This window comes from Anser brachyrhynchus (genome assembly GCF_964034855.1).
Source record: "Anser brachyrhynchus genome assembly, chromosome: 3".
NCBI lineage: Eukaryota > Metazoa > Chordata > Aves > Anseriformes > Anatidae > Anser > Anser brachyrhynchus.
In genome coordinates this window covers 109648639-109669151 of record NC_137696.1, presented here as the reverse complement: position 1 = coordinate 109669151, position 20513 = coordinate 109648639, and the positions used below count along the sequence as shown (strand labels likewise).

The window sequence follows — 20513 nt, the reverse complement described above, 5'->3', positions numbered from 1 at the left end:
TAATAAGTGTCTGCGTACTTGCATACAATTTGCAGCTACGCTAACTGGATCAATAGACTGTGATTTCCTCTGTTAGTTGAATCAGTAAGGAGGTGTTTGGTTTACACTGGGAAAGGCTTTGAAAATTGGATTTAATGCAGCACACGAGAATTTCTCTTTGTCCTCATAACTGTACTTGTCTGTGCCTTTTTTTTTCCCCTCCCACATTTTCCATTTTTTCTGCCTGTTAAATCAAGATCAAGAAGGGAACAATACTGAAAATTTCTATGTTGGCTGACATGTACTGTTCTGCAACTTTTTGTTTGTTTGCTGAAGTGGGGGTTGGGGAATATATCACTTTATCCCTGTTATTTCCAAGATTGCTTTAGTCACACTCGAACGGTTAATCTCGCTGCATTTATATGGATACCACAGTGGTATATATGATAAGAATAAAAAATCAGTAACTATAGAACAAATTTCCATTGCTTTAAAAGAGAATAAAAGGGAAGAGTAACCTAACACAAAGCAAATGTTGCTTGCAGTGCACTAAAACCCAGACAAAATCTGAAATGCTCCATAAAAATGAAGCCAGCGTATTTACCAATTGTTATTCCTATAGCATGGAAGATTATTCCATTGTGTTATGTAACCTGTTATTTATTACAGTGCCCATCGACATGGTAACATCCGTTCTTCATATGGTGAGTACAAATGTATTTTATATATGTTAGCCCAACTGCGTGAACAAATGGAGCCTGACTTGCCCCTGCTTAGCTCCAGAGACTGAGAAGGCAAGCTAATACCCTGAATGATGAGTGCTCAGATCTAGTGGAAAATAGATATGAAGAGGTACAGTTCACAGCACTCTTTAATATCGCATTTGGTACCTACATATATTTCTAGAAGGAGTTACAAGGTTTGGTCCTAATTCTTGTGCGATGCAGAGAAGAGAATTTGGAGAGCAAAGGAGGTTCAGAGCAGTGGACAGTGGACTACAGGTTCTTCATGTGGGTGAAAAGGAACACAGATATATATGTTCCATGTACGTGTGTGTGTGGAGTTTTTAGAGTTATAAGAAGCTGGAGTGAAGGAACCGGGGTAACAATAAGGTTAGTGGGTTGCAGTGCAGGGATGTGGGGCATGGGTATAAAAGATGGCACAGCATAGACACAAAATGTGGGGAGTTGGCAGAAAAAAAAAGAAAGTATCATACAGAGAAAAATACTGTTATTAAGACACCTTGTTCCCTATTATAAATTGACCTCATTTTCTCTGGTGAAACAAGGCGAGGTTGTCCTTTGATTTCCAAGGTTCCTTTTATATATGCTACTTGAATTGTTGAATGCTACTTGTCCATTGTTGGTGTCCTGCTTTCCAGGTTGAAATACGGTCATCCTTCCAGGTACGTGTGTACGTGATGGGCATGCACAGAGGGTCACCACCAGCCCAGCCCTGTCTGCAGCGACCTGATGATCTTTGTGTGTTTGAGTGCATGGTAAGGATTAAGGAAAAAAAAATAAATTGTAAGCTGAAAGAAAGAAATCAGGCCAAGGCTGCCACAGTGAACAGCTTAATGTCTTTACCATGAAAAGTAGCATGGTATTTTATACACGGTGTTCAAAACTAATGAGATGTTTGGCTACAGAATGTAGCGTGGGTACAGCAAAGGACCATCAGCTGATGTTGCCACCTGCAAGGAAAGATCTTCCTGCTGGATAAGGCTAAAAAGCAGAATTCTGAAGCACAGAGGGCTCTCCGTGTGTCTCCAGAGTGGCACTTCCCTTCTGGAAACAGGGTGCAAATCCTGCGTGCCCGGTGGTGATGCAGCCTTCACTGCCGTACAATGTGTAGTGGCCAGAAGGCAACAGAAGTCTCTGCACTTCAGAAAGAGCTTTTCTCTACATTTTCTGCCGTTTCCAGTTGTTTCAGATGCTGATGCTTAAACCTTCCAGTGTGCTACACAAATAGATCTAAATTACTCAGGTCTACCTACGCAGGAGGAATATAGACATTGTTATAGTTTCCCACCCTTCAACTCACTGCAGGATTACTTCTGGGCAAATAATTTTTTAATTTTTTTTAATTATTTTTTTTTTACATGGAAGAAAGTGTTACACATCAATGACCAGATACCATCTTTGCTTGCTGATGTTCATACTCCATTTTAATGCATTTTTCCCACATTTGTTACCAACTGGGAGTGTGTTTTGGTGTGGGGCTTGCAACTCACTTAGCCCTATAGGAATAAAAATCTCTGAGTTTAAATATGCATATTTAACTTTTCCTTTGGGAAAAAAAAAAAGGGCTGTGGTGGAGGTGGTGGTGTGGGGGGGACATTCAACATATACATGCCATGTTAGTTGTGTAGGAATGGCCAGAATCCTGCAAAAGCTGAGCCAGGGTCCAGCAAGTCCAACAGCCAGCAGGTGCCCCCAGATGGCTTCAGAAGAAGATGCAAGAAACATGACCTTCGATGCAGCACAGGAAAAGGGCTGAAGTATCACCCTGTTAACAAAGACCTGCTGTGTGATATTCATCGGGTAATTGACACGCCACCACTGCCAATGACACAACTTTGTAAGAGGCTGTCATAGAAACCGGCGACCCTCCTTTTGAGCTGAAAGCAAGAACTACTGGTCAGCCATCCCTATAGAAATTCCCTTGTGGGTCAGAAAGGTATTTGCTTTTGTGTTTAACTGAATTAGTCAAAACCGTAACGAACAAATTTAGCCTTTTTATTCTGGTCACAGTGTAAAGTAGTTTCTAGAAAGAGACATAGCCTGCAAGATTATGATACTGGTCACGTGGCTTTCTGAGTGGGTAGCTGAAACATTTTAAGTCACCAAAAATAATAGTAGGGAACATACGATAGCTTTTTGTTATGATTTTTATTTCGTAGGACCGTCTTTAGATAGTTATTCATGCTGAAATTCATTACTTGCAGGACTCACAAATATATTTTATGACTATCTAACAGCTTGTCTGCATATTGGAACACAACCTCACAAATAGCAGCACAGAAGCATTCGCAAAATTAATTTAATTAGTATTCTACCAGCTCTGGAGCTTAACTACTGTGAATAGGTGTTGCTTAGGCAGTATAGTTTAATGGTTCCTGGGGTATTTTAACTCAGGACTCCACAGTCTAGTTTTCAGGCTTTATGCTTATGGAAAGAAGGTCACAAAATCACCCAGTCTGCCCAGCTGTAAAATCGTATGCATGTATTTAGGTAGCTTAACTAAAATTGGTAGTGTGCATTAAAATACTTGGATGAAAGCTGCTTAACAGTGTAAGTGAAAAGTATTATTATTAGAAACATCATTACATTATCATCAACATGGCTTACAATGAAAAACCATGAACTTCTGGCTCCAAGAGCAAATTTTTCTTTGTGTTAACATAAGTATTCAAGAAATCAAAAATAGACAAAATAAGAACATAGTTGTAAAACAAATAACAGTGATGTTAACTTTATTAAAAAGCTTCTTTGTGGTATAAGGCAGGAAGTGAAACTGCTTTCAAACTGCAAATATTTCTCAATCATTTCATGCACCAGCAATCTTTGTAATAGGTTTTCTGTTGGTTTTTGCAAAATGTTCAGATGAGCAGATAAAAGTTCAGACACAAGGGGAAAGGCAGTCATTTTTCTTGGATTTCGCTAGCTGTATGCTTCATTCCGCGATTCAAAGTGACCTTAGAGTCTGCCTCCACGAACAGATGTGCACACTGAAAGTTTGAGCCCTAACTATTTTTATGGGGTCATTCCTTTTTTTAAACTAGCAGCACTGTACACTAGCAGCCAGCTAACTGGCTTTGGGTGTTGACTCATGTTTGGTGACAGAGTTCAATCAGAGATAGCTGAAGGAGAAACGGCTCCCAGCTACCTTCCCCACCCCTCTGCTGGGGATGCTGCCTTGCCATGGGGCTGGCTGAATGTGATGTGTGCCTGCACCCAAGCCAAAGGAGCTTTTATCCTGCTGTACTCATATGAGCTGCTGCCGATTTCAGGCTGTAAACCCTGCTGATTCGGGAGGGTATGCTTGTTCTGCTACACTGTCCCTGGGATGGTAACATCCAACAGAAGGACAGAGGTGACATCTGGCAACGGTAAATGCTTCGTCCATCCCAGTTAAAGCTGCCAGTGAATGTGAATCGACACTTTCAGGTTTTGTGCTACTTGGAACTACTTTTCTGGCTCTAAGTATCATGTTATGTTGATCCCAGAGGGTCAAGTACAAAAGTATTGAGCACTTAGAGATACTAAATGCCTTTACACAGTGAATTAATGGGGCTTGAGAGCACTTGGCAATGGGACTGCTCAAAAAACCTTCCATTAAAACTGTTGTTGGTAGAAAATAAATTTTTTTTTCATTAAAAACTGAAAGCTAGAAAACTGAAACTTCAGCTAGCATATTCACTGCTGCACCTGGGTCAAACTCGGAAAGCACAAGGACTAAATGTTAATTAGATATCTCTTGACTCAGTAATTCTTGCTAAAAATGCTGCATGTGGGGCATCTAGAAGAGCAGCAGGTGTTGTGGTAGATTTTACTTGTCTAATCTTGTAGTTTTTAGACACCACCACCCCAGTCTCTGCATTTATTCAGCCGGTAAAGGCTTGTTCTTGCTGTACAAAATGGAAAAAAGCAAAAGGTAGAAAAAGCACATACAATTCAAAAATTCCAAGGTAATTCCATTTCGCAGTGTTCAAAAGAGATCTAGTCCGAGCAGTTATTTGGTTAATATTTTCAGCCAAATGTCTGTCTAAATTTTCACAAATTAATCTTTTGGTAAATTGAGAGAAAATGAACCTTTTGAATACTTTCGCAAACCTTGTCTGAGGACAGAAGGATCTTAATTTTTGTATGAAAAGATACATTAACAGTGTATAGACACCATACCAGGATTTGAAAAACCTGGATTTGGTTCTCTGTTCATTGTATGATTTTCAACATAATCACCTAGTTTTCCAGCACCTCACTTCAGCATCTGTAAAACAGGGTGTTGTGTTTACCTTGCAGAGGTGTGGAGATCAGTATACTGAAAAGAACCATGTTTTTAATTAACATGATTGTATAGGACAGTGAAAGTGTACATTTGTTTTTCCATGTACATTTGTTTTTCCCTGGATTCCTACCCTTGACATTTTGCTTTGGCAAACAGGGAAAACCACAAAGTTCTCTAAAATCATAGCAATCTGTTGTTCCTGCTCTGTTTGTGTGCTCCAAAGCCTGTAAAGTTTTATTAGAATCTTCACAGAGACTTCATATACTTTGTGTTTGATTTTAAGGACCTCAGGATCGGTATGGACCAATATATTTATTGTTGTGTGCTGAGCATCATCACATTTCAGAGGCTCATCTGAAGACTGATGAGAGGTTTTCGAAGTCTGCATTTCATTAGATATTATGCATTTGTTTGATATCCATATTTTTTTCAAGCATGATGTTAACAGGAAGGAAAGGATTTAGGGATTGCTTCATTTGCTCCACTGGCTCCTAAAACCTTTTTAGTTGGCTAACAATAGCCAGGTAGATGGCAAGCAACGGGAAGGCAAAGCCTACCACTATCATCTGTCACAGAAGGTCAAACAGAACCTTCAGTACCACAGGCGATATTATTCATAGGACAAGACAACTAAAAGAAGGGTTGAAGCCTTTCCAAACTTTGCAGGGAGTTTGTGGCTGTAGGCTGTGCTCTTGGTGTTTGAGGAACCTTGATTCATTATCAGGAGTGCGCTGTTTGTGCACCACAGAAGTGAATGCTGTAGAAATGTATATAAACAGGTGTCAGATAACACAAGAAGTACTTGGTAAACTCTATGGTCATGCAGATCAAGAAGCACTGATGATGAGGAGAAGGTGAATGACTTCTAAAACTATTTGCAGGAGATGGAAGGGGGTGGTGTGTTTTGCACTTGAGTGAGTCCATCCACTCCCAGTGGTTTAGTTCTTAGATCTGCATTTGGTGGAGATGATTGGGATCATTTAGGTTAGAAAGGACCTCAGAAGGACTCTAGAAGACCAGCTTGTTCGGCTCTGCATCCAGTCAGGTCTTGAAAGTCCCCTAAAAGGAGATTGCATAGCCTCTTTGGGCAACCTATTCCACTGTGTGATTTCTACTGGTTTCATGGTGAAAAAGCTTTTTCCTCATCCAGTCTGAACCGAAGCCATCTTTTCTTTAGGCTGAACAAGTCTACATCCATTAGCCCCTCTTCACAGGGCCAGTGCTCCAGCCTCCAACCATCTTGGGGGTCTTCTGCTGAACTCACCCCCAGTTTCTTGATATCCTTTTTCTCTGTCATACAGATTACCAGCAAGAAACATGAAAAAAAAAAATCCGTGGGAAATATCAGTTTTCCCTGGAGAAAACTGTTTCCAGTTCAATAGTGGTCCATACAATCAGGCAATGGGCTGCCAGGGTTCTGGCCTCGCTGGCTGTGCAGCGAGGGAGGAGATTTCCAAATTTCAGGAAATTTCAGGGAGGAGAATTTCCAAAACTACAACATTTTCTTCTCTGAATGGTCTTCTCCTTCAGTTCCTCTTTTTCCCTCCTCCAATGTAATTCTCTTCAGAAGTGACTTTGTATAAGGCAAAGTCTGAACCAACAAATCTACAAATCCTTTTATTGTAATTTACACAGAGGATTGTGACAAATATGCAGGAGACCCTGTGATTACTAAGATGTTTGTTTAACAGAATGAAACTATTTCCCTCTTTACTGTAGACTTCAGATTTTGAACAATTATTAACTTGTAGCCTTCCCTCTTCCTTCCTTCCTTCCTTTTCTCTTTATACGTGTGCCTAAGGTTTTGCATTTCTATCTTATCTGCAGTTTTCAAAATGTTAATAGTGAATTTTTGTGCATTTGCAGAGGTAGAAAGCAGTTCGTGTTCCAGAATGGATGTTAAAGTAACAGTAATATAATTAAAAATTGTTTTTATTAACAATTGTTCCACTGTAGATAACAATCCTCATCTTTCCCCTGCAGGCAAACCTATAGGGTCTTGCTTTAAGGGTGGAAATACCTTCCATGTGTAGCAATATTAGCCCAACTTCAACATTTTACTTTGTAAAACAGGGTATCATGTATGTGAGGCAAGGGCAAATGTGAGATGGAGGTTTCTCTAGCAAAGAGGAAGAGCTGCTCCACCTGAAGCCTTGTCCTAGGGCCTCTGTGAGCTATTGATAGGAATGAAAATGCTATTTGGTTGACATTTTTTCACAGATTGTTTTGACATTGGTTACTTACAGACTCTTGCTATGATGACCATGCAAATTAGCTAGAGACTCAGCCCACAACACCCTTTTCCCTTCGTTAAGAAGACTTTCATTATAAGTTTCATTAACAGGTGAGAGGATAATAAAAATATGAGTAGGGGAAAAAAATGTACCAAGAGAAGTTTCATGTCCTTGTTTTTTGTGTCGCCTTTTTTCTGCGCTAAGGCCCTGTCCCATTCTATCACCAGGCCAACAGCCGTGTGGGCTTGGGGGTGACTAGCTGAAGTAGGTGATGTCACCTGAAAAAACATACATTTCTGGCTGGTATGGCTTTGTGTTAAGAAAATGAGGCAAAACAGGCCATAAATTTAATTCATTTGCAGAAGGTGCTTCACAGCATGAGGCTGAGCTGGTAGACTCCTGTGCCACAGGAGGTTGTAAATGTGAATGCCATGCCGGATTGAAAAGGGCCTAGAAAATGTTATGAATAGTTGTAACATTTGAAGTAATAAGACAGGCTTAATTAAATCTCATATTTCAGGACATTGGCTAGTCTCTGTAGGGATCAGGAAGGATTTTCCCTTATCCATATACAGCATTTCATAATTGGCCAGGTGCATTATGGGGTTATTGTCTTTAAATCAGAGGCAGTGATTAAATGCCTCTGCTAGGAGTGGGATACTGGACTTGAGCAGTTGGCCTGATTTGGCATGGCAGATTCTAGGTTCCTTTAGATTGTTGCCTACCCTCCCTTGTGATTTGTATTGTGATTCTCACAATATTTGACGTTTTTCTAGCTTCTGGGTGAAGGTGGTGGCATTGAGAATCTCAGCTCCCACCAGAATACATTTTTTTAGCCCTTGTATCAATACAGTAAGGTTTGTAAACATGACCAAAACCTCTGAAATAAAAGAAAATCAAGGCCATATTTTATTGCATTGTATGTTGCAGTGGCTGTTAATACCATCTTTGCATGTCCCAGCTCAGAGCAAATATATAAACCATACCTTGTCCTGTAATCAAAATGAATAAATAAAGTGTGATAAGTCTCCTGACCTTTGAAGTACTCTAAGAGATGGCTAAAATGTCATTTTTTATGCCTGCATATTCTTAGTGGCTGCACTAGTTGTGACTGTAAAACTAATTCTACCCTAACTTTCTGTGTTCGTGTACCTGGAAGTCTGGAAAACTTTACACTATTGGAATGGTGGAAAGGAGGAATCTAGGCCCAAAGCTAACTGTTTATGTATGCCTGCTTAACTCCTATTTCCTATATGACTGAGCTTCCTTGTGTTGAGACTTATGAGACTTATGTATGAGATTTATGTTAGAGCATAGATCTCCCAAGTTCTTGAACTCCTAATGTAGTCATGCAAAGGGGGCAGATGTCTGAAACAGTGGCTCACTCAAGGCAGAGCAGACGTGAGGTGTTAGGTCTTTGCTAGGAGGCAGTTTTGGTTATGTTGTGTTATCCCAGTGGGAAATGCCAGAGATACCAGTTGAGAGTTTATCTGCCAATGCATCTAAAATGTTTCCAGCAGGCACACCATGCGTTTCTGACTGCTGTGTACAGATACACAACCTTTTTGAGTATTGTACTGAGGGAAGCTGCAGTTATGTCCATCAGCCAGCTGCTCTTGGTGCTGCAGAATGGGAAAGGTCATTTTACTGGGACAGGGAAATGTGGAGGAGGTCAGAGGAAGCTTGACTACCTTGTTGTATCTTGCCTGGTTGAATGAGACACATGAAAATCAATCCAATTCCTTTGCCTGTTTCTGCAGAAAGGCCAAGATTGCTTTAATTAAAAGACCTTTTGCGAAAAGACCTCTCTCTAAAATCCTTTGTAAAGGAGCATTTACAGATCATTGAGACTGCTACTAATTGTCACTGATCATTGTTCATAGTGAACTATGAGTAAAAATATATACTGACCATTTCTTAAACAAAGAAGAAGGGCCAGCCCCTGCCCTGAAGGGCTTACAGTGATTGTCTAGCATATCTGTCTTGTGATTCAGGGAACACGAAAGTGGCTCCCAATTAGTGTAGTGTGGAAGCTTCTGATAATTTTTTAATAATATGGACTTTAAGCAAAAAAATAGCTTTATTCTGAATAATTAATGCTTGTGAAAGGTTTAATGTGCATTCATTGACTTCGTTGTGATACTGGCACATGAACAGAATAATAAGGGGATGGGTATGCATGAAAGAGTTTTCACTTGCATGTTGACTTTTGACATATTTTTCAATGCTGAACAATAAGGTTTATTCAAAATTAAAATAAGAAGATGGGTTGTTCCTTCAGAGTGATGGTGGTAAAGAATTGAATGTGTTCTATTAAATTTCCTCTCAATTGTTTGCAGGACAGTGCCATGATGAAATGTTCAGTTTGCGTGGAGAAATCAAACTGTACTACTCAATCACTACCTGCAGATCTTTATAAAGTATATTCACAGTACATGGAAAGATTCTTTGCAGAATTTGCAGAGGCTTGTCTGTTGTATGCATGCATCTGTGTATTAGTCAAATTATCTGCTTTTAAATGAAAGTAAGCAAAGAAAAAACACTAATGACATCTAGAGCCAGTGAAAAGTGGTTTCAGTTTCTTGAACAGGGCACTTAGATGTGAATCACCATACTTTCACTGTTAGAAAAACCTGAGTGTTTTTTCCTCAGGGTAACAGAGGTACATGTCAACTGCCTGAACGGGAAAGCTCAGTGAAGGTAACACACTATTACTTTTACCGTGAAGTAAACTCCCTCAGGTCAACCCTGGGCAGGGGCACAACACTCATCTTGGCAAGTCACCTCATGGTAAAACTTGTAGTGCCTCATCTTCACTAATTTTTTTACCTTAAGGTAGCTGACGTGCGTGTTAGATACCCTGAGGTAAAAATGCTGCCTCTTTATCAGTAAGCACCTGCCCTTAGATGTGTACGTGCAGATCAACACCGTGTTCCTTGACTGTCCCCAGGTGTGACATTCAGCCTGTACCATGGCCTACCCTGTCTTTTTGCTTCTCTAGCACCCTTCAGTACACAGAGTAAGTCCAGCATCCCTCATGACTTCTTTTCAACCCATTTCTTTCAACAAACCTGGCTCATAAAAAGTTCTAAGGTTGTCAGAGAGGTTGTTGTTACTACTTTTGGAAGGATGTTATATTGGAAATCATCATGTTGTGTTTCTGTAACCGTGAATGTGCCGTAGGCACCCAGGGCTCATTTAATCATGCTTTTCTCCCCATCGGCTTTCTTCATGCTACCCTCCCATCTACTGCTTCTTCAGGCATTCCTGCTAGCCATAGTTTTGTGCCCTTATTCTTAGAGTATCCCCATTTCAACCCCCACCAGGAAACAGGGTGTTCCCCCCCATCATTCCACTCCTCCCATTTGCTGAAGATCCCTTATTTGTTCCTGTGCTAGGATCTGGGAACATGCTTTTAATTCGCAGCAGTCTTATCTCCCAGGCAGAGCAAAAAGAAGTAAATTATTCAGTTGCCCACATTTTAACTATAATGGGGTGAGAAGCAGATGGTTAATAGCAACTGTTATTTTTCTTTTCCGTGTATAAGCAATTGTAGGGGGAAATAAAGTTATTGGTTTGGCTAGGGAGAGGCGAGGGATTGCATGCATTCTGCACTTTTCTCTTTGGGTGAACGGGTTGTCATCAAAATCATATGGTCTGTGCTTTGATTTGTAGAACTTCTCCTGAACATTGGGCTTGCCTGGATATGACATTCAAAAGTTCCCGTGTTACAGGCAAACAGATGAATGCCCTTGAGCTGAAAGAAAGACCTTGCTTGACTCAGAAAACTAATGTCATTTTCCTGGTGTTGTTATTGAAGGTAGTGTTATACTTCTGTGTATCTGAACATGACAGCAGTTACAGCATGGGTAAGTGCTTATGATCAGCTGTGATAGTGTTTATTTTAGAAGTTGAGTGAATCACTAGAAAGCTTCTTGCTGAATGATTTTATCGGGAAAAACTGTTGCCTTGCAGCTATGTAAACTTTCAGAATACCAGAAAATGATGTGGTACTAAGGCATCATTACACCTTAAATACATTCTGTCTTCTAGGTATCGAGAAAGTCTCAATTTAACAGGTATTATCTGAGTGTCCTGTTTGCTTGTCAACTACTCTTTTTCACTTCCATCTTAATTTTCCTTCCCTTGGTGAGAAATTGTGTTTTCCCACCTCCTCTTTACCTACAACTCAAAATGTCTAGTATTCCTTTGTACCTCTGCAACCAATCTATGCTCATAATATTTTGTTATTCTCCAATATTGATCTGTGTCTTCTCCTATCATAAAGCTTTGGTAGCAAAGAGCCAGAGCCTCTTGTTTGACTCATTCAATGTGACTGAGCCCTCCTAAACCTGCCCAAGATCAAACTCTTGATTTGTTTGTGAGTTCAGACTTCTTATCCCAGGTCCTGTGAGTGATCTCTTCATGTGGGTGGCCTGTGTGCTAAAAGGTTGGGCCTTGCATTTTTCTAGCCAAGTCACGTGTGTGCCTCTGGAATCTCAGAAATTTTCCACTTGATAGAAGAAGGGGACTTCAGAAGCAATGGTATAAGTGCTTAGAAACAGAGGGCAAGAAAATGTTTCGGTGTGCTGATATCCTTCTCTCCTGCCCACTTTTAGAAAATGGTGGTTTTTTTTTTTTTTTTTTTGAAATTGCACGTTGTCATACTGGTGGGTATAGGCTTCCTTCTACTGGCAGGGATTACTTTTCTGCCAGTAGAAATGGCACAAGGGCCTGGAAAGCTAGATGTTACTTCTTTAAATTTGTGAGAGTTACGTCTGAATGCTTTGTTGAATTTTGAACTGATCCTTCTGCCATGATGAAAGCTTCCCGAGTTTCAGGTTGCTGTGAAGGGAACTCTGCCCCAAGAAATCAGTATGCTAAAAGTTCAATAGATGTATTGAATGGAACCTTTTGGATTCCTGGGTTTAAGATCCAAATCACCATTTTTGACACAAATACAGGCTTATATTATTAGAGAATGGCCTCTACAAAGGCAAAACACCATTCACAGATGAGAGAAATGCAAACTCATTTGCCTTTAAGAACACTCTCAGATTTTTCACAAGCAGATATGAATTTACACTTCTTGAACAAAAATGACTTAAGTGAAGGCTTCTGCAAGTAATATGGTGGGTCAGTGGAGGTCCGCACAGGAGGCACTAAGTGGTGACAAGTATCTGCAGGTGAAAGCCAAGTAGATAAATATAAGGCACTTTGGCACCTGTTTTCTTATCTAACCTTTTAAGATTGTCATTAACAGTTTCCTGTTTGTCCTTTGGTTAGGATCTCTGTTCACCTTGAAGAAGCCGATTGTTCTGTGGGAAGACTCATTACGAACTGTGTCTCACTCTGTCTCAGCAATTGGGCAGTCAGCCCTGAGATTTTATTCCCAGGTCTGGATTGAATGACTGCTTCATGTAACAAAATGTTGCTGAAGCCTGTTATCTTTGATATCAGAACTTTAGCTTTAAAGCTAAAGGTTGTGTGATTCCCCACCCCCACCCCTTTATTTTTTCTTCTCCCTTCCTTGTCCTCTGTGTCTTTGTTAAGCCCATTTTAAGATTAAAACCAAGAGGTATCTCGGGGGTTTTATGGTTAGCTCACGCTATACAAAATTACACACAGTAAGAAATCTGGGGACTTCTCTCTCTTGCTTCAGTGACTCCAGCAGCTTGCCTAGCAATCCTTCAGTGACATGCTGTAAGGGTCATGAGTTTGGAGCAGAGCCAGCAGTGGTGTTAAGCAAAATTCCTCATGACTCCCATCATCATCATCTTCCTTTTTTTTTTTTTTCTTCATTTTTCTTTCTTTCTTTCTTTCTTTATTTGCTTTTGGCCCAGTGCAGGTAGCAAAAGCAACATGTCTGAACCTGTTTCCTCATCTGTTCTCTTGGCTGCCCACTTTCTTCTCCCCCAGTTCAGGGAAAGTGAGGAGGAAAGGTTTGGCCGTGCCCAGCAGCACTGCAGGTGTCTGTCCCTCAGAAAGAGTCCCAGTGGTGTGGGCGTGCTGGAAAGAAAAATCCCCAGTGACTTCACCCAGCTTGGCTTGTGGTGGTTACTCACAATGAGGTCATTTTTTTTTTTTTTTTTTTTTTTTTTAGCTCTGCATGTTTAATGCTACATCTGGGTTTTTGCATATGAGTGAAACTGCAGCTCTGGGACTGATTCAGGGAGTTTTCTCTGCAGAGTAGTTTTGGTGAGTAAACACAGATAAGAGGAAGCTGGGTTAATCCAATAACTCCTCCCTCAAGGGCAGGTGCAGCAACGTGGCTCAAGGTACAGAACAGAGGAAATGCCTTGTTGACACAGGTGATCAGAGCAAAGTGGCCAAAATTGATATAATGATATTAGTTTGCAAGGCAAAGCCCTGCTTTCTCAAGGCTGCTGCTTTCAGTCCTCCATAACATGTCTCTGATTTTTAACCTCCGTTTGGTCTGGTGTTCTGCCGTGGGTGAGTTTCCAGCTCCTCTTCACGATCTCTCAGTAGCTGCATCAGTTCAGTGCAGCTTGGACTGTGCTGCATTCACCTATGAGGATTATTAAAATAAACTTTGAGTCATATTTGAGCTGTATGTGGGATAAGATGGTTATCAAGGTTTATTTTTTCTCATAATTAGGTCTCTTAAACGTTGCCTCATTAGACATCTTCTGTGACTGTTGGAAAAGTCCTCGGGGGGCTAGTGGTTGTTTTCAAGAGAAGTTCGGATGATAAATAACAAACAGAAACTTGCTGCTCTGTGAAGAGGTTTTTATTAATGATAGTTAACCAGGCATTTTTCTTAAATACTTGATTCTTTTCCTGAATTCTTCCCAGCCTTTTCACTGTTATTACAGCTCTGGTATTCTACAGCAAGTAAGAACATAACTTTACAACTGTCTATTCACACGTGGGAGATGGGGGAACTGTATTAAGAGCCCATCAGATAGGAGGGTGAGAGGATGCTTAGGTATGAATGAAGCCACTTCCAAGTTTGGCAAGCCAGAGTGCCTTGGCCTGGCCTGAACTCTTATTTTTTACCAGCATTACTGGATTTGCAATGGCTGTAAGCAACTCCTTTCCATCATGCCCTTGACTGTTTAACACGCAGGGTTTCAGGCCCATCTTTGTCTCCCACAGTATTACCCTACTCTTTCCATGCTTAAGGGGCTGCATGGGAAATAGGCACCATATATTTTATGTTGCTCTGTAAGCTTGAGCTTTTAGTGTTGCCTATCCCCTGTCCTCACATGACGGGCCTCTGGCTCACTTCCATTTCTCAGTACCTCTATCTGATAAGTCCAGTGCTGCTTAGATATCTCTGGGAGGTGTCAGAAAATATGTTAGGAGACTACTACTTTTTTCAGTCATGTTTTCTTCTAACCTCAATCAGGAAATCTTGCTCTTCACGTTCTACTTCTTCAGTGGTCACCATGGTCCTCTCCTTCTTCTCCGCCCTCACTTCTGCTTCAAAAACAGGAATAGCTGGCTTGCTGCTCCCACTCAGAGCTTGTGGTCCACTGGGTGTGTGGGACACCACATGTGAAGCAGGAACTGCTATGAAATTAAAAAAAAAAAGGGGGGGGGGGGAGGTTGTTGCTGGTCCTTTGAGGCTTACCTCTGCCTTTCTGCTTGCCACTGTCAACTTATCTTTAACTGCCACAAGTTTTAGGTGAGGTGGTTAGATAGAGCTAACTGCATAATGCAGGCTTTCCAGTGATTGTTTTAATAGTCAAATGTTGAAAAGTTTTTTCCACGAGCTTCTTCATCATTTTTTTTCTCTAATATTTTGCTCACTAATAGTGGGATATCTAAGGAGGTGTTTTTAGAAAATTGGTGAATCCAGAATACTGACAAATTTTGTGCTTACAAAAATGCTCACAAATGCCTTTTTTTTTCCTGCAAAGTTGTGCCATAGGTACATGTATTATTTAATATTTGTCAGTATTCTCTTCAGTTCAAGAATTCTGGCTATCTAGGCTGGGAGAAGGAGGAAAAAAGCGTGGTATAACTTATCAGTGAGTAGTGAACAGAGACCATGAGGCTGGGACTTGTTTCTGTGCATGATTTGATGGATTGATCCATGATTAATCTGCAAACAGGAAGAAAAAGGGGATAATTAACAACAAACATGAAATTTGGAATGAATAAATTGACTAGCTGAAGCCACAGATTAGCTGTATTTTCAGATTCAGAGACTATTTGGAAAGGTTAAAGCTAGGAGGAGTTCTGGAATAGACTGCATCAGCAAACTGGTACATTATTTACTCTGGCAAGGTTTTCAGTGGTAGGGAAAGCTATTCCAGGAGGTGTTAGTCTGGGCATGGTCAGCACTGGCTCAGAGTTTGTATAAAATGCAGATTCAGGAGATTATTGGGCATAGAAGCAGACTTTAAGAATTTTAAGGCACCTCAGAATGTCAGTGCATTTGATTATTTGATCTGCTGAGACGTTCTGTCCTCCTCTCTGGAAAAGAGGCATTGGCCTGTGCTGTGGAATGACTAACAAATTGTCCCCGAGGAGTGGGCAGTTAGGTAGGAAAATGTTATTTACCTTAAAAAAAAAAAAAAAGGGGGGGGGTTGTTACGCATATTCAAGATACTAATAATAAACCATCAGTGGAGTTCTGCTGTCTGCCCATAACTGTGGTCATCTCTTCTCCACAATGTGACTGAGTGTTAGCATTTGTCATTTCACCCAAACTACTCATGCACTAAAACTAACAATTTGGCCATCAGAGCTCTCCTGGGAGGTTTGGACGTGAATCATGGAAGAGGTTTTGGGCCCATGCCACAAGTCATGGGAATTGTGGAAGGAAATTATTATATGCTAGATTTGTTTTATAGTAAACCACATACTGTCCTAGAATTAGGCCTCTACTTTACATTCTCAGGAGCCAAATCAAGGAGTCCTAACTCAGATGAAATTCTTCTTGCAGTTGGAAAGCTTGGCTCTCCCAGTCATAATCTGGGCTTTCACTTGGCATTTTTTTTTTTAATATTCTTTTCTTTTTTTGTATATTCTTTCTCTTCAGATTCAAGCTCATTATTTCACAAGGAAAAGGTGCCTTGATTCTTTGAGTGGCTGGTCAGTACTTCTCTTTTAGTACTTATTTCTCTTTCATATAACTGAAGATACGTGGCTGAGTACCCTTGCTTCACATTCTGGCTCATACATTTCCCCTGCTGTTAATGCCCTGTGATAGAAGCAGGAGGCTCCTGAAGCCTCACAGGCAAAGGTTTTGAACATGTGTCTGGAGATAGTAGACACCTGGGGTAGGCCCCAAACTGTATTTGGTTGTTCATGGTTTGCTGTAGGTTCTGTCTATCCATGCCCTCACCTATTAACACAGACAAGAATTAAAGATATTTCTAAAACAAAAAAGGAAACCATGGAGTCAGTGATGGCAGTGGCAAATTGTAAGTCTTATTGATATACATCCTGAAATGGGAAGATGATAACTTCAATATTCTGATTAAAAATTAGAGAGTTGTTTCCTTCACTATACTCGTAAGCAATAGAATGACCCCTTACTGTAATGCAACTGGCATCCTTTTTATTTTGGAACAGTGTATTTATTCTCCCGGTCTTAGACATGACAACATTCATTTAAGGCTAGTTTTTCATATGCATTCCCCTAGGAGCTGAGGTCATGTAGTCACACAGATAAACCAGTTGAAGAGCCAGTGAACTCAGCTGCAGCAGAACCCATTTGCTATGTGATTGTCCACTCTAAGTAGCTTACTGGTGGAAAAAGTAGACCGACAAACCTTGTGCATTCATTTTCAAACTGCTGTAATTTTACTAGCATGCCTTAAAAATTAAAGAAACACCCCTCCCTCCTCCTCCTCTCCCCAAAAAAACAAACTCACCACAACAACAACAAAATCTGCCACCCAGAAGAAAAAATCTTCCACTACTCAGAAATGGGATTGAATATTTCAGGGAGATACTAGGTTAATTTTGCCCAAAATGTATTGTCTGCAATATCTCAGGTATCTTCTGTAGGAAATTAAAATAGTTTGTGGGAAGAACTCTTAAGCCAGCCTCGTAGAATCAACATGGCATATATTTCCTTGTAGAACTTGCTTTTATATATATATATATACACACATACATATGTAATTAAAAGGGGAATACAATTAAGCTGAAATTATCTAGGGCTGCATGCATTCACCATAGGAAGTGATATCTTGGGCTTAACAAAAAACAATCTGTCACGCTCATCCAAAAGGTATTTTGAGATATATACTGAGCTTAGAAAAGCTAATTCTCTATTTGAAAAGAATAAAAGATACTATTTTGGATTTTATTCTTTGCAGAGGCACAGCTGAATGGTAAAACCAAGTTTTTCCACGCAGATATATTAGACAGAATTCATACTCCACCAAATGAGACCTTTACGCTTCCACCTGCATATTATGGCTCTAATAAACACGTTATCAGCTCATGAAAATGATGGCAAACAGGTGACTCGAGGATTTGATAAGTCAGCAGCAAAGATTAACAGATTTTTCTCAGGGAAAAGCTATGAGAGATTCCCTTATTTAAAACAATTGCAGCATGTGAATTTACTGCACTTAAATCATTACTGGCAATTAGTATGTGTCAGAAAGGTTGCAGCTGGCTCCAATTACAGGTAGGGCTTTTAGAAGCTGAACTTAATTGTATGTGTGATAGTGAGAGGCTGAGCAATGCATACCAGCATAATGGTACTCCTGGTGCAGAAAGGAGGGCAAGATGTTATGATCTGGGACCTGATTATTTTAACTAGGCCTGGTCCCTGCCTCCTGGGAAATAGATGTTGAAGGAAAAAAATTGCTAGCAATGCAGCCGTTCACCTTACTGAGCTTCCTTGGGTGGGGAAGAGCTTAGAAACTATGCAATATATGCAATACTTCCCCTCCTTTTTGCCTCTGTAGTAGGTTTGCACAATTTAAGGTCTTACAAGTTATATCCAGACCTGGTAATAATTCATCCAGCTCAAGACCTGCTGCCTCAAAGTACCTGGAGCTGTAGGCAGGGAGTGATTTGCAGGCTGCCCATTTTTTTTTTTTTTGGTGGGACGCTCCTTCTTGTCCAATTGTCACATGTGATAGCTTCTCTTGTATGATGGCAGAATGTTGGACTCTGTGATGTGAGAGCTCACGAACTTGGAGCCATATGTTTGGGACGTTTCTGCTCTACTCACATATTAGGATCACTCTCAGCTGTGCGATGGACACACGCCTCCAACCCAGTCATGGGCTGAGGTGACTTTCTTGTCATTGCAGTTCCTTCTCTGGTTGTGTGTGTTTCTTGTCACACAACAAAATAGAGATATTTTGAATAAAAGAGTAGGATGTGTTTGATCATATAGTAGGAATGGGGATCACAGTATGTTGGCTGCCTTTCCATACTTCTATAAGACGTAATGTGCCTTGCTGGAGAAATTTATTCTTAGTGCTCTTGAAGTTCCAGTTATATCAGAGATTAGCATCTCATGAGCTGTGTTGCTCCAGCTAACTCCTGTGCCCTGTTAGCAGGAGCCTTAAAGTATGAAGGATAAGTATTAATATTCCCTTCTAAGGGTTTCAGTGCTGCATGTGAACTTGATGTGTGTTGCTGTGTCAAGATGATGCCCTCAGGTGGATCCTAAGCTTACTGCTGGCTTGTGGAGGACCTTGCATGAATTTAGTGGAAGAAGGGAGAGTGCAGAAGACATGCTACCATATTTTCCCTTCCACTTCCTTTCTAGTTTCTCCACCATTGTATGCTACTACTTCAGCTCAACTTACTCATGAGCTGTGGTATGACTGTATTTGTGTCTCCTTGCTCATTAGCCAGCAAATAATGCTTGTGTGGGCATGAGGCAGGCATTCTACAGTGTGTTTGTACTTGGGCTGATGCATGGAGTGCAAGCATCCTATTGATTCTTTGTATTGCTCATAAACCCGTGTTTGATCAGCAGGACATCGACCATGAAACTCATTTAGAGCTGTTATTTTGGGAAAGCAGGGTGAAGTTTCACATACCATGTGCTAATGTGCAAAGGATGCCATGCTTGTAAAACCAAACCGAAACTTAGCTGGAGAAGCATTAAGCATTCCAGCAGTACACACAGACCAACTTTCCAGTAATTCCTCCAAAATCTTCCCTCTTACAACTTCTCTGCTTAGATCCAAGTTCCATAAATGTTGCTATAATGTTGATAATCTGTTTTAAATCCCTAGCTCCTTCTCTGGGATTTAAAGATGGTGGTGATAATAAAGTAACAACTGGGACCTGGGAAAAGAGAATTTGTGATTTGCAAACTATTCCTGTATTAAAACACTGTTCTTTTTAACTGCAACAACATAGGTGCTTGCTGCTGTGTGGCCAGCTAGGGTAGTTATTTGGAAACAGTGTTAGTTTGTTGTGTGAGGCTTTTGAAAACATAAACACTGCTGTATCTTTCCTTGTGATTTGTTCGATAGAAGCACAACCATTTGTGACGCAAACGTATGTTGCCTCTACAAGGCATGATCTGTAATAAGTCCAGAAACAGATCTGTTCTGCCCCACATATTGCAGTTCAGATTGTCCTTGGTGCTTTGGGGCCTAGGGCTGGAGTTCCTACACAGCAGCACCACATTGCTAATTCATAATTTTCATTCTATAATAGTCATTTAGGTTGGAAAAGGCCTTTAAGATCATCAAGTCCAACCAAGGGCCAACCTAATGTCACCTCAGCTGGACAGTTCACTGTTTGTTGCTGTGAGCATGGATGTACCAACACAGGAGACAGGGGTCCAAGAGAAACTTTGAGTATGTTAAAGCAGCAGGGGCTACACCCCTTTCCCATCTTTATCTTGGTGTCTCAAGCTAGAGGCCTGTTGTATGTGCTAGGGATATGTCATGTTTGGGACACTTAGACCTGTGAGGCAAAGTGAAAGGGGTGGAGCATTTGAGGGTGAGCTGTATTAGCCATTATTGATGCTAAACCTACCACTTTATTCTGTTTAACTGTGCACAGAAAGATGAACCTCAGCATTACTTTGCCCAGGCAGGAGCTGTAAAAAGCGTGAAAGGTAAGGAGCAATGCTTGTCAGGCATGCACACCCTTCTCACAGACTCCCTGGAGGCCAGCAGAGGATCAAGGCAGGGCTTGTAGGGTCATGGGTCTGTCCTGTTGTCATCTTCCTGCAAGTGCCCTGTTGGTTTTGTGCTAGCACTGAATGCTAGCATTGTGCTAGCATTGAGGGCTGTGAGTTTCCTCAGCCCTCCTGGGGTAGGTTCAGTGTGGCCAGCTCCAAGTGGTTCCTGCAGCTCTCTGTGCACACCAGAGCTACAC

At 40.8% G+C, this 20513-nt stretch overlaps 1 protein-coding gene and 1 long non-coding RNA gene across 2 annotated transcripts in view; one reads left to right on the top strand and one right to left on the bottom strand.

The window, feature by feature from the left end:
* The window catches only part of LOC308192403 (uncharacterized protein), a 173236-nt gene that overhangs the window by 112829 nt on the left and 39894 nt on the right, over nt 1-20513 (top strand). The window contains exons 7-8 of the mRNA XM_080585974.1: nt 649-1477; nt 10899-13534. The gene's annotated coding sequence lies outside the window, so the exon portion shown is untranslated. The remainder of the gene's footprint in view (nt 1-648; nt 1478-10898; nt 13535-20513) is intronic.
* LOC308192453 lies at nt 13715-18550 on the bottom strand. The gene is made up of 3 exons (XR_013948821.1): nt 17075-18550; nt 15240-15294; nt 13715-14759 (listed from the first exon to the last, which is right to left on the bottom strand). It is a non-coding gene; the product is annotated as an uncharacterized lncRNA (long non-coding RNA).